The sequence below is a fragment of the Pleurodeles waltl genome, chromosome 6, assembly GCF_031143425.1.
Source record: "Pleurodeles waltl isolate 20211129_DDA chromosome 6, aPleWal1.hap1.20221129, whole genome shotgun sequence".
NCBI lineage: Eukaryota > Metazoa > Chordata > Amphibia > Caudata > Salamandridae > Pleurodeles > Pleurodeles waltl.
Genome location: NC_090445.1, coordinates 1,163,623,314 through 1,163,639,383, shown reverse-complemented (window position 1 = coordinate 1,163,639,383; position 16,070 = coordinate 1,163,623,314).

Below are 16,070 nucleotides of genomic sequence, written 5' to 3'. Positions count from 1 at the left end.
CTGGGTGTACGAGCGTGCGTAGAAACTGAGTCGGAGAAGTGGTATACTGGCCTTATCGTGTTGTTTTATTCTCTATTGTTGTGGTCACAGAGAAATTACTTTGTTCGATATTTTTCTGTTTAGGTTACAGTTTGTTCTTCTGGTCACTCGTTCTAATTGTTTTCTTTCTTCTTGTGTCTTTTCTCAGGGTTGCAGTGACGGGGTGGTATGATGTCCCCTCAGGTGGTTTTCGGCAGCATGGAGGAAAAGAAAAGAACCGGTAAGTCCTTCTGTGGGATCGGGGTACTGCTATTGTTATGTAAAACGGGAAAGGAAGCAAGCAGGGTGGGTTGGTGAGGGTATGCCACAGTGACGGGTTTGATTCTAGTGCTCGTTCAATTCTGCACTCTTCCGCCCTCCCTTTTCTTGTGGTTTAGTGTCCCTCTCCTCCCTTTCTTCCACCTCCCTCTTTCCCCTCCCCAGTGCCCGGGGTTCTCAGTGTTCCCTTTGCCCCTAGGAGGGACCGTACCTTACTAAGCCACGACCCTCCGGGGTCGTGGCGGGAATCTCACGTCTTCTGTGTCTCTCTGACTGCTGTAATCGGCGTCTGTTCGTAAGCTCCGCTGAAGGGTTTCTGGGTTTGCGGTCTCGCTGTCTCTGGCTCTGTCGCTCCACCGGTCGGCGTCTTCTCCGAGGCGTTCACCGTCGCTGAAGCGGAGTCCGTCGTCTTTTCAACCCCCGTAACCAGGAAGTTGATGCTGTTGACGTGACGTAGCGTCTCCTCGTTGCTAGGGGAGCGCAACGCCATAGCGAGGGAAGTTGAAGAATGATGGCGGTTCCGGGGTAGGGAAGATGCGGTCGGCGAGACCCGTCTACAGTCCCCTTCCCATGATCGGGACTGCTCGAGGAGGAGGAGGAAGGAGGAAACCGGGAGAGGTAGTCGGCGGGACCCTGTTGTGATCCAGGAATGTGGCGGACCTGGAATGTAAACGGTTGCAGTTCTAGGAACCATCTTAATATTCTAGAGTTAGAGTCTTTGTGAGAGGCGAGCCATGTGAGAGGGGCATGGTCAGTGTACAGGATGAAGGATCTGCCCAAAAGATAATATTGTAGGGATTCAATTGCCCATTTAATGGCGAGACATTCTTTTTCAACAGTGGGGTAGTGAGTCTCCCTTGGGAGAAGTTTCCTACTTATAAAGACCACTGGGTGGTCGAATCCGTCATCATCGGCTTGGGTGAGCACAGCACCGAGACCGATGCCTGAAGCATCCGTATACAGGTGGAAAGTTTTAGTAAAATCAGGACATTTCAGTATCGGGTCCGTGGTAAGGGAATGTTTTAACTGGTCAAAACTATGATTCTGGATTTCGGGTAACTGCGCGAGTCTCGTGGGGCTGTGCTTGGTCAATAGATCAGTGAGAGGAGCTGCAATGGTTGAATAGTTGGGGATAAATCGGCGATAATACCCCACTAATCCTAAGAATGAACGTGAATCTTTTTTTGTCAGTGGTTTAGTTGCTTGGAGTATGGCCTCAACTTTGTTTTTTTGCGGCTGAAGGGTGCAGTTTCCTATCACGTAACCTAAGTATGAGAATTCAGTGTTCCCCAATATACATTTCTTGGGATTGGCTGTTAGTCCGGCCTCTGTTAAAGCGGAAAAAATCTCCTGAAGGTGTCGTAACTGATCGTGCCAGGTGTCGCTATAAATGACAATGTCGTCTAGGTATGCTGCGGTAAAGTCCTGAAATGGTTTTAATACTTGATCCATCAGGCGCTGGAAGGTCGCAGGAGCGCCGTGGAGACCGAAAGGTAAAACTGTGAATTGGTAGAGGCCGGATGAGGTTGAGAATGCTGTTTTTTCCTTGGCGTCTGGTGCAAGGGGAATTTGCCAATACCCTTTAGTCAAATCAAGGGTGGATAAGTAGCGGGCCTTCCCTAGTTTTTCTAGGATGTCATCGACTCTAGGAATAGGGTATGTATCGAATAGAGAAATATCATTAAGCTTGCGGAAATCGATACAAAATCTAATAGAACCGTCGGTTTTTGGAACAAGTACTACGGGAGAATTCCATGGACTGTTAGAGGGTTCAATTACACCTAGTGCTAACATTTTTTAAATTTCATCTTCGATTATGGGCTTCCTGATATCGTGCTTTCTCTCGTCTTTTCTCTGTTCGAGTGAGTTTCTTACGGTTGGGAGGGCTTTCAATAGTACAATTGAAGAAAGGTGCTTCGTTCCACCATTCTGGGATTGCGGTCTGGACACGGGTCTGATCTAAAAGATTGTTGAATCAGACATAGTCAGTTCCTATAATACAGTCCTCTATTAATCGATCAATAACCCCTATTGGGATAAGATCTTGAAATGGACCCCATTCAACTTTAACCAATGCAAGAGGGTAATTTCCTTTGTCTCCATGTATACAACAGATAGAGACCCATTGATCTGTGGCTAGGTGATTAAGATTCATCAGGTCCTTCCGGATTACCGATTGGCTGCATCCCGAGTCTATTAATGCAGTGATGGGCTGTCCATTTATTATGATAACGTGTTTAAATTTCTAATTTCCTTTTCCAGTACAGAGGACTCTGCGACGAGTGACCCCAATTTCCATGGGTTCCGGCCCTTCTATTTTCCTAGGACATACCCTTGCAATATGACCCCACTCGCCACAGTGGAAACATTGTGGGGACTGCATAGGGTGATGTTCCACTGGTTTAGGGAACCGGGATTGTTCCGGAAGGTACCTGGGAGCTGGTTTGGGTGGAGGTGTGTTTTTTTTTTGGAAGAGTCGTTGTGGTAAAGGCTTGACTTCTGTGGATCGATGGTAAGCACAGGCCAAGTCTATAGCGACCTCAGTGTCTACCTTTGGGTGTTGTCTAATCCAGTTTTTAGTGCTAGGAGGTAGGGAATCCAAATATTGTTCCAAAATAATAGTCTTAATTACATCCTCCCTGGTTGTCCCTATAGGTCCCAACCATTTCAGAGCCAAGTCTTTCACCCGGAAGTAGAAGGAGCGAGGGTCTTCATTCGTACCCCACTTTACTTTTCTGAACTTTAATCGATAGTATTCCGTATCATGCCCAACTCCTGCAAGAATACTTTTTTTATATCTTTATAGGAAGTGGTGCCGTCAGGATTGGAGGCTTGGTATGCTGTTTGTAGGAACCCAGTAAGTAGGGGAGCCACATACTGACCCCATCGGTCTTCTGGCCATTGAGCGGATGAGGCTACCCTCTCGAAGTTCGTAAAAAAGGAATCCGGGTCCTCGCCTTCCTGGAATTTTTGTAAGACCGAACTAGGGACGTTAGGATGTACTTTACTAGCGGCTATTGTATCGGTTAATTTTTGTAATGCGGTCTCATGTACCAGTTGATTATTGGCTAAAATCGTAGCCTGACTCTTTAAGGCCGATTGTAAAGCCTCCCTGTCCTCCTTGGCCTCTCTTTGATGTGCTTCCCACACCAACTGCAAATGTCTTTGTCCTTCCGCAAGTTGTTTGATCATGTCCTCCAGGGTGGGAGACTCGCTCATGATGTATACAGCTCCGTAGCCTACCCAGAAAAGGGTTGCAAATCCCACTTCTGACACCACTGTGGTATGGCCGTAGGCTGGGTGTACGAGCGTGCGTAGAAACTGAGTCGGAGAAGTGGTATACTGGTCTTATCGTGTCGTTTTATTCTCTATTGTTGTGGTCACAGAGAAATTACTTTGTTCGATATTTTTCTGTTTAGGTTACAGTTTGTTCTTCCGGTCACTCGTTCTAATTGTTTTCTTTCTTCTTGTGTCTTTTCTCAGGGTTGCCGTGACAGTGTGGTATGATGTCCCCTCAGGTGGTCTTCGGGAGCATGGAGGAAAAGAAAAGAACCGGTAAGTCCTTCTGTGGGATCGGGGTACTGCTATTGTTATGTAAAACGGGAAAGGAAGCAAGCAGGGTGGGTTGGTGAGGGTATGCCACAGTGATGGGTTTGATTCTAGTGCTCGTTCAATTCTGCACTCTTCCGCCCTCCCTTTTCTTGTGGTTTAGTGTCCCTCTCCTCCCTTTCTTCCGCCTCCCTCTTTCCCCTCCCCAGTGCCCGGGGTTCTCGGTGTTCCCTTTGCCGTAGGAGGGACCGTACCTTACTAAGCCACGACCCTCCGGGGTCGTGGCGGGAATCTCGCGTCTTCTGTGTCTCTCTGACTGCTGTAATCGGCGTCTGTTCGTAAGCTCCGCTGAAGGGTTTCTGGGTTTGCGGTCTCGCTGTCTCTGTCGCTCCACCGGTCGGCGTCTTCTCCGAGGCGTTCACCGTCGCTGAAGCGGAGTCCGTCGTCTTTTCAACCCCCGTAACCAGGAAGTTGATGCTGTTGACGCGACGCAGCGTCTCCTCGTTGCTAGGGGAGCGCAACGCCGTATCGAGGGAAGTTGAAGAATGATGGCGGTTCCGGGGTAGGGAAGACGGGGTCGGCAAGACCCGTCTACAATCTGTTTTGCATTTTTTAAACAGTTAATTTTAAGAAATCGCTATTTAAGAAATGCAAATTGGGATATATGAAATTTGCGATTAGGTAATATCGATTTCTTAAAATTTGCAATCGCTGTTACCGAATCGCAATTGGAGGATGCAACTCCATTCATCCCTATGGGCCTGTAATGCCATAGGTGCGAATGGTTTTTCATTTCTCATCCCTATGGGCCTGTAAGCCCATAGGTGCGAATGGTTTTTCATTTCCCAATTTGCAAATTCCAGTTAGGAATTTGCAAATTAGGTAATGCAAACCCCAGGGTGCTGGGGGCCTAAGGCCCCCTCTGATGCACCCCCAAAAAATATTTGCAGATATGTGAAGCAAACATATGCCCTAGGGGCATGTGTGCGCTACATGTCATTTAAAAAAATGCATTTATAATGCATTTTTTAAAATTGCCCATGCTTACCACCAAATTGGATTTGGTGGTATTGCTTTTCCTAAATTCCCAATTCGCATTTAGGAAATGCTTGATACATGTGCTTTGGAAATTGCAAATAGGAATTCCCTATTTGCGATTTCCTATTTAGAGAATCACAATTTGTGAATCTGTAAATGGGGTCGCAATTTTAAGGAATTGCTATTTTAGCAATTCCTTAAAATTGCACAGCGAATGCCTTTCATACATCTTGAAAGGTATTTTTGCAGTTGCAACCTGCCGAATTTTGTGATTCGCACCATTTGCGAATGCAAAATTGCTTGATACATCTGATCCTATATTTCTAACCTGCTGTGGTATCTTTTGTGTGGTATTTTCACAGTTTTACTGCTTGACGTGTTGCACAAATACTTCACACATTGTGCTAAGTTAAGCCTGATTGCTGTGAGCCAAGTTGCCGGGGGGCCGTGGGGTGGGTGGGGGGTTTGAGCACAGCTTAATTTGGGTTTGTGTGTGGCTTACCCTTTACCCTTACAAGGACTGTCGTTGCAGCTTGAGCAGGGCTCACACACCAGTCAACCAGTAACCTAATTTCTAACATGGTGCCGCTCCATCCTGGACCCTTGAAAGTTGGGCTGAAGGTGCTCAGGCAGGCAATCTGTAGATCCAACAGAAATGAAGCATCACCTCTGTGGTGCGGTGCATTATCAGCAGAACCACTACATCGCCTTTGCTTTTCGACACATCGCCTTCCGAACTGATGCATCACCTCTGCTCTGAGGGTTCTTCCAGTGTAAAGGACTCTGTTCAACCCAGCAGTCACAACAGAACCGCCATCTGTGCAAAGCTTTTCTGATGCAGACTCTTGCATCTCTCGTCAATGGCTGCCTCAACAGTGATGTAGATTCTTGCATCACAGCTTGACCGCCCCTCTCGCACTGTCTCAACTGTGTGATGCAGCAGACTTTGTATCGCACCGGACTTCGTACTGCAAGCCCTCATTGATGGGATCCTCGACAACGATGCAGGATCTCGCATCACCTTGGAACTTACACATCACCTTGGCTGTGCGCATCATCAGCGTGGAACTTCACAATGCTTAGCAAACCAGGATCCAAGGTACTGCTGTTCAGCTGGACAAACGGGGTTCCTGTATCTAGCCCGTGCTCCATCACAGTTGGCTAAACTTGTCAATTTGGCCAGGTCCTGCGTGACCAGATCTCCACAGTTGGTGCTTTGTGCTTTTTGGCGCTATTTTCACTGATATCTTTAAATCTGCATATCTCTGGTCCTACTGATTGGATTGTTGTCATTTTGGTCTCACTTTCCATATATGGGAGGGCCAGGGGCAAACAAAAACAATGGGGCAAGCTACAATTTGGAAAAACAACAATGAAACACAAGTTGGATGCAAAAAAACGCATGTGAGTGGGCAAGCAACAATGCAGGGCAGGGGAGCCAACCTGAAAACACATGCACCCATGTTGAGTGCTGCAACTAAAAGAAAAAAGTAGTTCAGAAAGTGCAAGTAGTTGAAAGACTCTGGGCAAGGAAGCAGTATTTGGACTGTGTTCCAAGTGAGGGACGAACAGAAAAAGACTGAAGGTCAGACTGAAGAAAATAGGTGTTTCTTCCCAAATAACAAGTGTCACAATTCAATGCCTCAAATATTATATAATAAATCTGATGAAACACGAGGACCACATGAAGAGCTATATCCTTCCTCCTGCTTTAGAGAACGTATATGCTGCTGCAGTAAATCTCATCCAGGACCTAAAGAAATATGATCATATAACCGCCATCCTTATGAACCTCCATTGGCTCCCCTTGCCTGCCCGCACATTTTTCAAAACCACCTACATCATTTACAAAGCTATCACAACCAGCAGACCTGCTTATCTTGTAGATAAGTTTACCATCTCTGGTGATTCTCAGCACACTTGCAGCTAGGACACCACTGGACTGCAGACACAGAAGAGTAAAAAAACAAAAAAACAAGACAGCAGACCTTTTCCATCTATGACCACGATCCTGAACTATGTCCCCATATCCATCAGGATCATCCCAATTCTTCTCCCAGTTAGGAAAGAGTTGATGACTCACCTCTTCAAAAACACCACATTACAATGAATTAACCACCCTAAACCCAGCTCCATCAATCTTACTTGTTCACTTTATGCTTGTCTTTCACAATGTACAGTATTCTGATGACTGTGGGCTAGGTACATACAGATGTAGATGGAATATGTTATGAAGAGCACAGTCGATAGAGAGCTGGGGTGCAGTACCTCGGAGAGTTATTAACGGGGCACCACAAGTATATATTGTACATGGGCCCTGCAAATGCTTCTGACTGAACTTGCGAGCACCATGGATATTTAAAGTTTTCTCACTACCACTGTCTCCTCAAGGTGCCTGTTGGACCTGGCCCTTTTTTGCAGGGTCATCTCCAAACTGTTTGCCTCCTTTCATCTATTTTTTCTGACCTGTTTATGTTGACTTTAGGAGTCTGGACACTTTACCACTTGTAACCAGTGCTAAAGTGCAGGTGCTCTCTATCCAAATTGTATTGGTGATTGGTTTATACATGATTGGCATATTTGGTTTACTAGTAAGTCCCTAGTAATGTGCACTAGAGGTGCCCAGGGACTGTAAATCAAATACCGCTAGTGGGCCTGCAGCACTGGTTGTGCCACCCTCGTGAGTAGCCCTGTAAATATGGCTCAGACCTGCCACTGCAGTGTCTTTTTCTACAGTTTTTAAACTGCCAATTTGACTTGACAAGTGTACCCACTTTCCAAGCCTAAACCTTCCCTTTTTATACATGCAAGCACCCCAAGGTAGGCCCTAGATAGCCCCAAGGGCAGGCTGCAGTGTATGTTAAAGGTAGGACATGTGCTGGTGTGTTTTTACACGTCCTAACTGTGAAATACTGCCAAATTCGGCTTTCACTGTTGCAAGGCCTATCTCTCTCATAGGTTAAAATGGTGGCTGCATTTAAATATCTTTTAAGTACAGTTTCCTTTTGGGAGCAGATGGAGATCTAGAGTTTGGGGTCTCTGAACTCAATTTAAAAAACACCTCTTGGTAAAGTTGATATTTTAGATTGTCAGTTTGAAAATGCCACTTTTAGAAAGTTGACATTTCCTTGCTTAAACCATTCTGTGACTCTGCCTGCTTGTGTATTCCCTGTCCGGGTTAGACTGACAGTTGGGCTGTCGTGCCGCGGCACGCGGCGCTGAGACGCGCCGCGCCCCCAGTCTCTCTTGCAGCATTCGAGGCCCCAAATTGGGCATGGGGCCTCGTTTCTTTTCCGCGCGGCACGCCTCCTTGCACATCTAACCTCTCCCCCACTCACCTAATATTGTTGTCCTTCCTTTCTGTCGCCCTCATTTGAGCTTCCCTTTATGTTTTTCCTTCTTTCCCATTACTCCCCTCTCTTCCCAGCATGCATTGGTTCCCTACTCACTATGGTTCCTTGTCCATTACTTTCTATGTGTTTTTTCCCTATCCAATATGGTGTCCATGCACTTCCTGTTGGTCGCTTCCTGTTTTTTGGGTATTTAAGGGCTGTGATTCTTTTCCTCCTTGCGCTGCAACACTTTCTGTTTGGATGGTGTCTTCGCTCCTTCTTCCTTGTGTCAGATACTGGTTACACTTTTGTTCCAGTGTTTTCCTGTTAATTTTTTGATCTTATATTTTACTTATTGATTTTTGCTCTTGTTCCAGGAAATTCCTTTTTGGAGTTTTTTTTCCCCTTTTTTAGGTTTTTTTTCCCTCTGGCACTACTTCTGAAGGACACGGACTGCCTTTGGCGTTCCTATCGCTTGCAGCACTGTGGCTACCAGAAGGAGTCGCCCCTACCTGGGCCAAGGCCGAACATTCAAGAACCTCGTCACTCGTTCAGCAGACTCCACGCTTAAGCAACGCGTAAGTCTTGACATGGGCTGGTTGTGAATCTCCACTAGACAGTGACACAAAGGGAGCTGGGGTGTAGCCTGCATTTCCTGATGGGCTTTCTGGGCTAGAGTGGAGGCAGGAGTGGTCACTTTCACCTGACTGGGCTGTACCTGCCCTCACACAATGCAGTCTCCAACACCCTGGTCTGTGTCTGGGGCCAGGCAGGATCTTGTGAAAAACAGAGACTTTCCTTTGAAGTTTGCCTACTTCAAAGGCAGAAAAGGGTATAAGGAGTGGACCCAAAACCCCAGATTTTCAGATTAATTCTGGAACCAAGAGCAACCTCTGCCAAGGAGAAGAGTTGAAGAGCTGGGGGAGGAGTACTGCCCCTTTGCCTGTGACTGTGCTATGCTGGGATGGCCTGCAGTTGCTGCTTCTGCCTGAAAAAAAGACCAAGACTGGAGTTTGTGGTATATTTCAGATTGTGAAGAATCTCAAAGGGCTTGGATTGAACTTGCCTCTGGTTTGAAGTCTGAGGGCCGTCAAGACTTCCTCTGCCAGCACTTGGACTCTCTGCTGAGACTCCTGTCCTGCCAAGTGGTGCCCTATCCAGTCCCTGGGCCCTTAAATGGTGATGCTGGTAGAACAAGGACTGAAATTCACACACAGGGAGCTGTGCGTGGAAATGTTCGACACACCACCTGCAACGTGGCAGTAAAAATGACGCAACCCCTCACACTACGTTTTTTCCACCACCGTGCGGCCAGATTTCTCACGCATCGTTGCTAGGTGTCAAAATCATCGTGAACCTGCGTAGTTACGAGGTGCCCCGTCTGGAAATCAATGTATCGCCCTCTTGTGGGAGAGAGAAACAATGCATCACCTAGCCGACTGAGGAAGAAACGACGCACAGCCTCACTTGCGAGTAAGGAATCGATGCATCGCTGACTTTTCGGATGCACACTCGCCCATTCAGTTTTATTTTTGCTGCAAACCAGGTACTTTGTGTAAAAACGTTTCCATTGTTTTCTATGGAGTAAGACTCTTTTTACTTTAAAAATTCATAACTTGACTTGTGTAGGTTGGATTTTTGTCGGCTTGGTCTTGTATGATTTAGATAAATATTGCCTATTTTTCTAAATGGTGTCCATTTTGTAGTGTTTTCACTGTATTAATGTGTGTGTTGATACAAATACATTAAACCTTGCCTTTGAGATAAGTCTGACTGCTTGTGCCAAGCTACCAAGCGAGTGAACAGGGGTTATCTAAGTGTGTATCTCATTGCCCTGACTGGAGTGAGGGTCCCTGCTTAGACAGAATGCAAACTGACTGCCAACCAGAGACCCAATTTCTAACAGTGCCCCTAAGACACTCCAAAGTGAACAAGCTGTACCCTCCTGATGTCTATCTTTCTGTTTCTACTACAGTCTGACTGGATTCACTGACAGCCACGCAAGAGCACACAAACCCTCTCTCCCCTCTCAGTATATGCATGTATGGTGGCGGCAGGATTCTAGTGGCTGCCACCCCAGCAGCTTACCAGCTTTTAAAAGCTCCTTCTGAGAACCATTTCTTGGCCAGGCTGGAATCCAGCTCAATTGCATGCTGGAGACTTCAGACATTCCAGTGACTGCTACTGCCTTGGCTGCAGGGGCGTAGCTTGGCCAGTAGGATTGGGAGGTGTGGGTGTCAGATTTCGGGACAATCACGCTAGCGTACAATGTTAAAATACATTATACGACAGGCAAGGCGCATGAGAGGGGCTTAAGGGACAGTGGAAAGGAAGAGGAATGATGATTGGTATGAGAATGAAGTAAGAGAAACAATACTTTGTAAAATGATCAACATTTTTAAGACTTTCAAAACAAAGATGAGAGAGAGCGTGTGTGCTTTAGTCTGTTTGTGCATGTAAAAATCCCTCGTGAAATCTAACAGACACCTCACCAAACCAGACTGAATGCACCTGTACCCAACTATTCACCAGAATATACATTTCGGAGGGGAGTATAACACCCCAAACACCACCGAAGCTATGCCCCAGCTTGGCTACTCCTATATTTTCCTTCTTGATGTTATAATAGTTCTAAATATTCAAGTGAATGATGTCACAATAGATGCTTAAACCCAAACTAAGTCACCAAACAAAACAACATCTTAGAATGCTGAGTTTAGTCAGTTTTCAGGACTAGGTAAAGAGAACCGTTTTTTCTCTTTTAACTGGATGGAACCTTTAATGCCAATCCAAATTTAATTGTTCCAATAGACATTTAAAAAAAATGATTGTCAAAAATACTTTATGCGTATGTCATAATCACATAGGCTTCTCAGACCTGGCAATGAGAAGGTGTAGAATGTGCCACCATTTTTCATGGGCCACAAAAATATATCTGTGTTTATATTGTTTTTTCCCTAGTAAGTGCTTTGATTTCAATGACATACTGATTTCGGAAATTTACAGAACAGTCAAGAATATATTCACTAAAACTGTTCTAATTTTTTTTATCCTACGATAGTTCAAGTGGAACCGTACAGCATTACCAGGGCAGGGAACAATTATCCAGTCGGATTTCTAGCTTTATTTACTTCTCTTGACTTAAATTCACATCATTCCCTGTCCCGCTAAGTCAGTTGCCACTTTTAGGGCAATAAAATCGGAACAGTTTATAGACCTATATAGGTTTTGGGAAGCACCCTTCGTTCGATATGTTCATATGCCCACAAAATTAAAGCATGTGCAAATATGCACTGAAACAAATTAACTGTTATGCTTCTTGCTCGTCACGTTACACACTGCTCACGTGAACTGAAAGATTATGTTACAAAGCATCACCTAAAGAAAATATAAAGTTATTAACATCACTTTTACTATGTGAATATAAACCTAAACAACATCTGGCATCTCTGACCAAAAATAAACTTTATTGTGTTAAAGCGTCCTGCTGACATCTGTGCATGGGTTGACATCTACTGGCCACAAGTGGAATTTGCAAGTATTAAATTCGTCAGCATACTAAAACTGTAATAATTGGTAATTGGTGCTGCATCGCCGCGACTTCCTTAAAACAAGCATTTACAATGCAATGGGTCTCGCGTTTGCTCATGTTAGAGCTATTAGTGTTGTAAACTCCTAACTGGACTTTTCTTACCAAATAAACTGAAAATGAAAAGTAATACCATTTCACATAAGAGAGCCGATTTAAAGCTCCACACCATGAGAAAAAAAAAACAATCGCAATTGCGCTGAGTAAAACCCTGAATTCGCAAAGGAATGCTAAGATAAACAATAGAATTAGACTGGTAGTCCTGAAAAGCACCCGATTACAGCCCAGCAAGATCACGCTGTCTATGAAATAAAAAGAAAAAGTAGTCCAGAAACCACACGAAAACATGGAGACTTGTATGTTTTCAGTAGTTGGTTGGTCCTGTAGAGGAGGGCTAAGTACCAGAAAAGGCATCCCGCATGCATGCCTTTCACTAATGAAATCAAGCAAATTTTAAAAGGCAAGCCCACGAACCAACAAAGGTGATGGGTGTGACATGGGCGTGGTTAAAAGCCCATCATAAAGAGATTACACCAGGGGCCAGAGAGCTTGTGTGCTCAACCCTAATGATGGGGACACCCTGCAAAATGTGATGAAGGGCCCCTGAGTCTCCCATATGTCACAGATATTAAGTGAACTAGTAGTGATTGGCTCGACTGAGGCTCAACTCTCCTTGTTAATTTGCTGGCTCACCCACTTTACTGTACATATGGGATGCTCCTGATTTGTAGTGTGAAAGGCTCTCTGTTATAACAAGTAGCTCTGACCAGAGCATGCATTTTGAAGTCCATAAATGAAGTACACTTAAAAAACCAGGACCATTTGGAATTTAAGTATGGGTAAATAAATGTGCATCTCTGTTTGAAAAAGAAGACACTTTCAATACATAATACAAATTACATGTTATTACTTATAAAAGTGCCGCCGTTTTCATGCAGAAGCACAACATCCCTTTGTTTTTAGTGCTCTGGACCCCACAAATTTGTAGCCATGTGGATTTATGCAGAGGCAATACCCAACTTGTGAAGGGGCAATGGAGACCCATGTAGAGGAGTCCGGCTCTGCAGACAATTACAGTATCAAGATACCTCTTGTGATTAATGTTCCTGCTGGTAGAGAGATAGGAGTTTTGTCTAGGGGCAGCTTTGACTCACCATAAAGTAGCGTAGAGGGTTAATACGCCTGCTGAAAAGAACAGAAATATATTTTATGTGAATAGCTGAGTGGGTTAGTACTAGCACTTTAAAACAAATGAATGTAAGTGAAAGGGGGGCTATGGAGAGATGAGGGGCACATTTGCCGGGTGGTTGTGAGTGAATCCGAGGAGGTGGGGTGAGGGAGCCAGAAAAGAGTATCGCACAGTGCGCCACCAGGGCTAAAGTCAGCCCTGATCAGAAGTCCAAAACTGCATGGGTTGGCCTCAGAGGGGAAACGGATAAGAGTATCTGGAAGAGTGGCAGCATACACACAGATTTTAAGGGTTCAGTCAGGCAGAATAATAGCACCTGCTGGGTGTCTAGTCAGTATGATGCTGCTGCAGTGAAGGAGAGCTTTGGGTTGACGGCTGCACACTGACACTGACAGTGATTGTGGCTGTAGCGCGGCTCTCTTGCGCCATCTCTTATGTTTGCCAGACCAGGCGCCCAGGACACAGGCCCCTCCCCATCAAAACTCAACACCACAACCTCAGACACTACCCACCCATATATAAAGCTAGGTTTGGAAGTCCGTTTTAAACAGCACATGCAAAGAAATGCTGATGGCTTTGCGGCCCCATTTTGGTAGGAGCAGGTAATATTATAAGGTGGACTGGTCTTTGCATCCCCGCCACTCTGCTTAAGCCGCATTTACAGGAGCACAAGAAGAGGTGACCCAGGCGCAACTCTGCACAAAGTTCAAAATACACGTCTCCAAAGTGCGAGGCTGTAAGACTCACCCCTTCCATTCACTTGACTAAATAATCACTGTTTAATTACTTTTCTATTTATCGTTCCTATTAAGGAATGAACAATTGACAATTTACGAGGACAAGAGCAGGACAGACACCGGGGCTGTGCAGGCAGCCTGTGGCAACGAGACTCCAGGAGAAAATGTTTATTTTAATCGAAGACTGGAAAAAAAGCAAGTTCTAAAATTCACATAAAAGGTCGTGCTTCCCAGAGCACCTGAAGCAGAACTCTGTGAATGCAACACTTATGATCTCACAGGGTCTGCAATGTGACGTCAGGAGGCCACAGTACATGCAGAGGAGAGGCTCCACTGCAAAACAGAAAAAAGCAAAAAACAGCGCGATCGCGCTGCTACAGTTTAAACGTAACAAATATCTATCAGCAAAAAATGCAATTATGAAAATAAAGAAGTGAAATTAATCGTGTAACAAGATCGATGGGATGCGAAGCGCTGGACTTCTGCTAGCGAGATCGCGCTGCGAAAATAGAGGAAAAAATAGTCCACAAACCTGAAGATAACAGCGAGCCTCGCATGTTTTCTGTACTTGGTCGCTGCGCTTGAGGAGGGCTTGCCACCGGAAAAGGCATGCCATATGCGTGCCTTCGACTAATGAAAGCAAGCAGATTTAATTAGGGAAGCCCACGAACCAATAAAAAGCACTTACGTGAAGTTGACAGGGCTCCGAGCCCTTTTATAAATACAAAAGAGTCTCCCTGCTATACGCATGCGCGAGCGCATGCAAAGCAGGCTCGACCCTAAACATGAGGTCTCATGTTCTTTATAGGAGGAGGGCCCCAAAGAGCCACAGTTCGGTAAAACGAGGCATAAAACCAGGGATGCACAAAAACAAGCATTCGCAAAGCCAATAGGTCTCGCCTTTGCGAGAGCTATGCGCTTTGACAATTTATTTTAGCCATGCTCTACAGAAGTATGGCTGTGAAGAATACCCACCTACATTTCTTCATAAAACGCTATGACGTGGCCAGCATTGGCAGCGCCATAGCACTTTCTTTTTATGACGAGAGGGGCGTGGGTGGAGAGGAACATGTAAAATCGACAATGAGAGTGAAGATGCAACACAGACAATTGATGAGCAAAAAGAGCAATATGAGCGGCCGACACTGGTTGTGTTATGTATGATAGCGCGTCCGGACCTTAGAAATTACTTATGCTTGGACACGCCGGAGGTCGGTGAACCTTTTGACCGGGTTGAGTTCTCCTCATCCAAAGAATTGTCGGATCCCTCAAATCAATAATCAATAATCATTTATAATCAATAACCAATACTCGATTAGTAATCAATCAACAAATTAGTTAAACAGAAAATCAGTAATTAGACACACCATGACCTTTCAGTCATGAATAACCACACCTGTTTATTAAAAGTTAATGAGTATATTTCCCTATATTAACAAAGCTAACACAATATAAGTAAGTCTCAAAATCAAATGATACACATATACGAACATTACTGCCTGTCCGTAGCGACGGAAGAAACGCAATCTACGCAAAACTTGGATTATAATGCACTCGGCTATAGCAATGCAAATCACTAATAAAAGTAACTGAATTTGGCTAATTGCATACATTTGTCAGCATATCAAGATTTCAATTCAGCATGGGGCATCAAAACAATACCTCAACTAACCTCTGATTAGCATTGGCATGTGGGGCTTCATGCAAAACGAATTTAGTCAACATAAATTTAGAAAAACTTCTAGCTTGGGCTCTGTCAAAATAGGCAGTTGGTACCTCAGAAGGAAAATACAATGCATAATACATTTATCCTTTCATAATTACCAAATACAATCAGCATTCAAGGTAAGTCTTCGTCCTTCAGGTACCGGTTCGATCAGCATGGGGCAAACTTCAAGGGGCAAAGTTAAAGGTAAGTTTTCCTTGCAGCAGCAAGGAATATGGGTGAACAAGAGTTATTGAATGGGCAAGGTAAAGTAAAGTTAAAGTCTCTAGGGTGAGAATTCTTTAAAGTCTTTCTCTCTGGAATAGAGAAAAATCATCAAAGGGTAATCAAAATGGCTTCTCGAATCTGGCTTCAAAATGGCATCAAAGAAAACGGCTGGCTTCTCTTCGTCCGGTGGGATTAAGTAAGAAAAGTTCAAAATTCTTCAGGTTCTTCCATTGGAGGGTTCATGGGGTGATTTCTCTTTGACCAATGAATAGTGTCTTTTCTCTTAATACTCATCTACGCATAAGGTGTCCTTGGAGTTTTGGAACACAAGTAGCAACAAAGTTGCCAATTAATTATGCATCAGTGTCTTTTTTGTCTGCACCTGCAGAAACTGACCTTGCTTCAA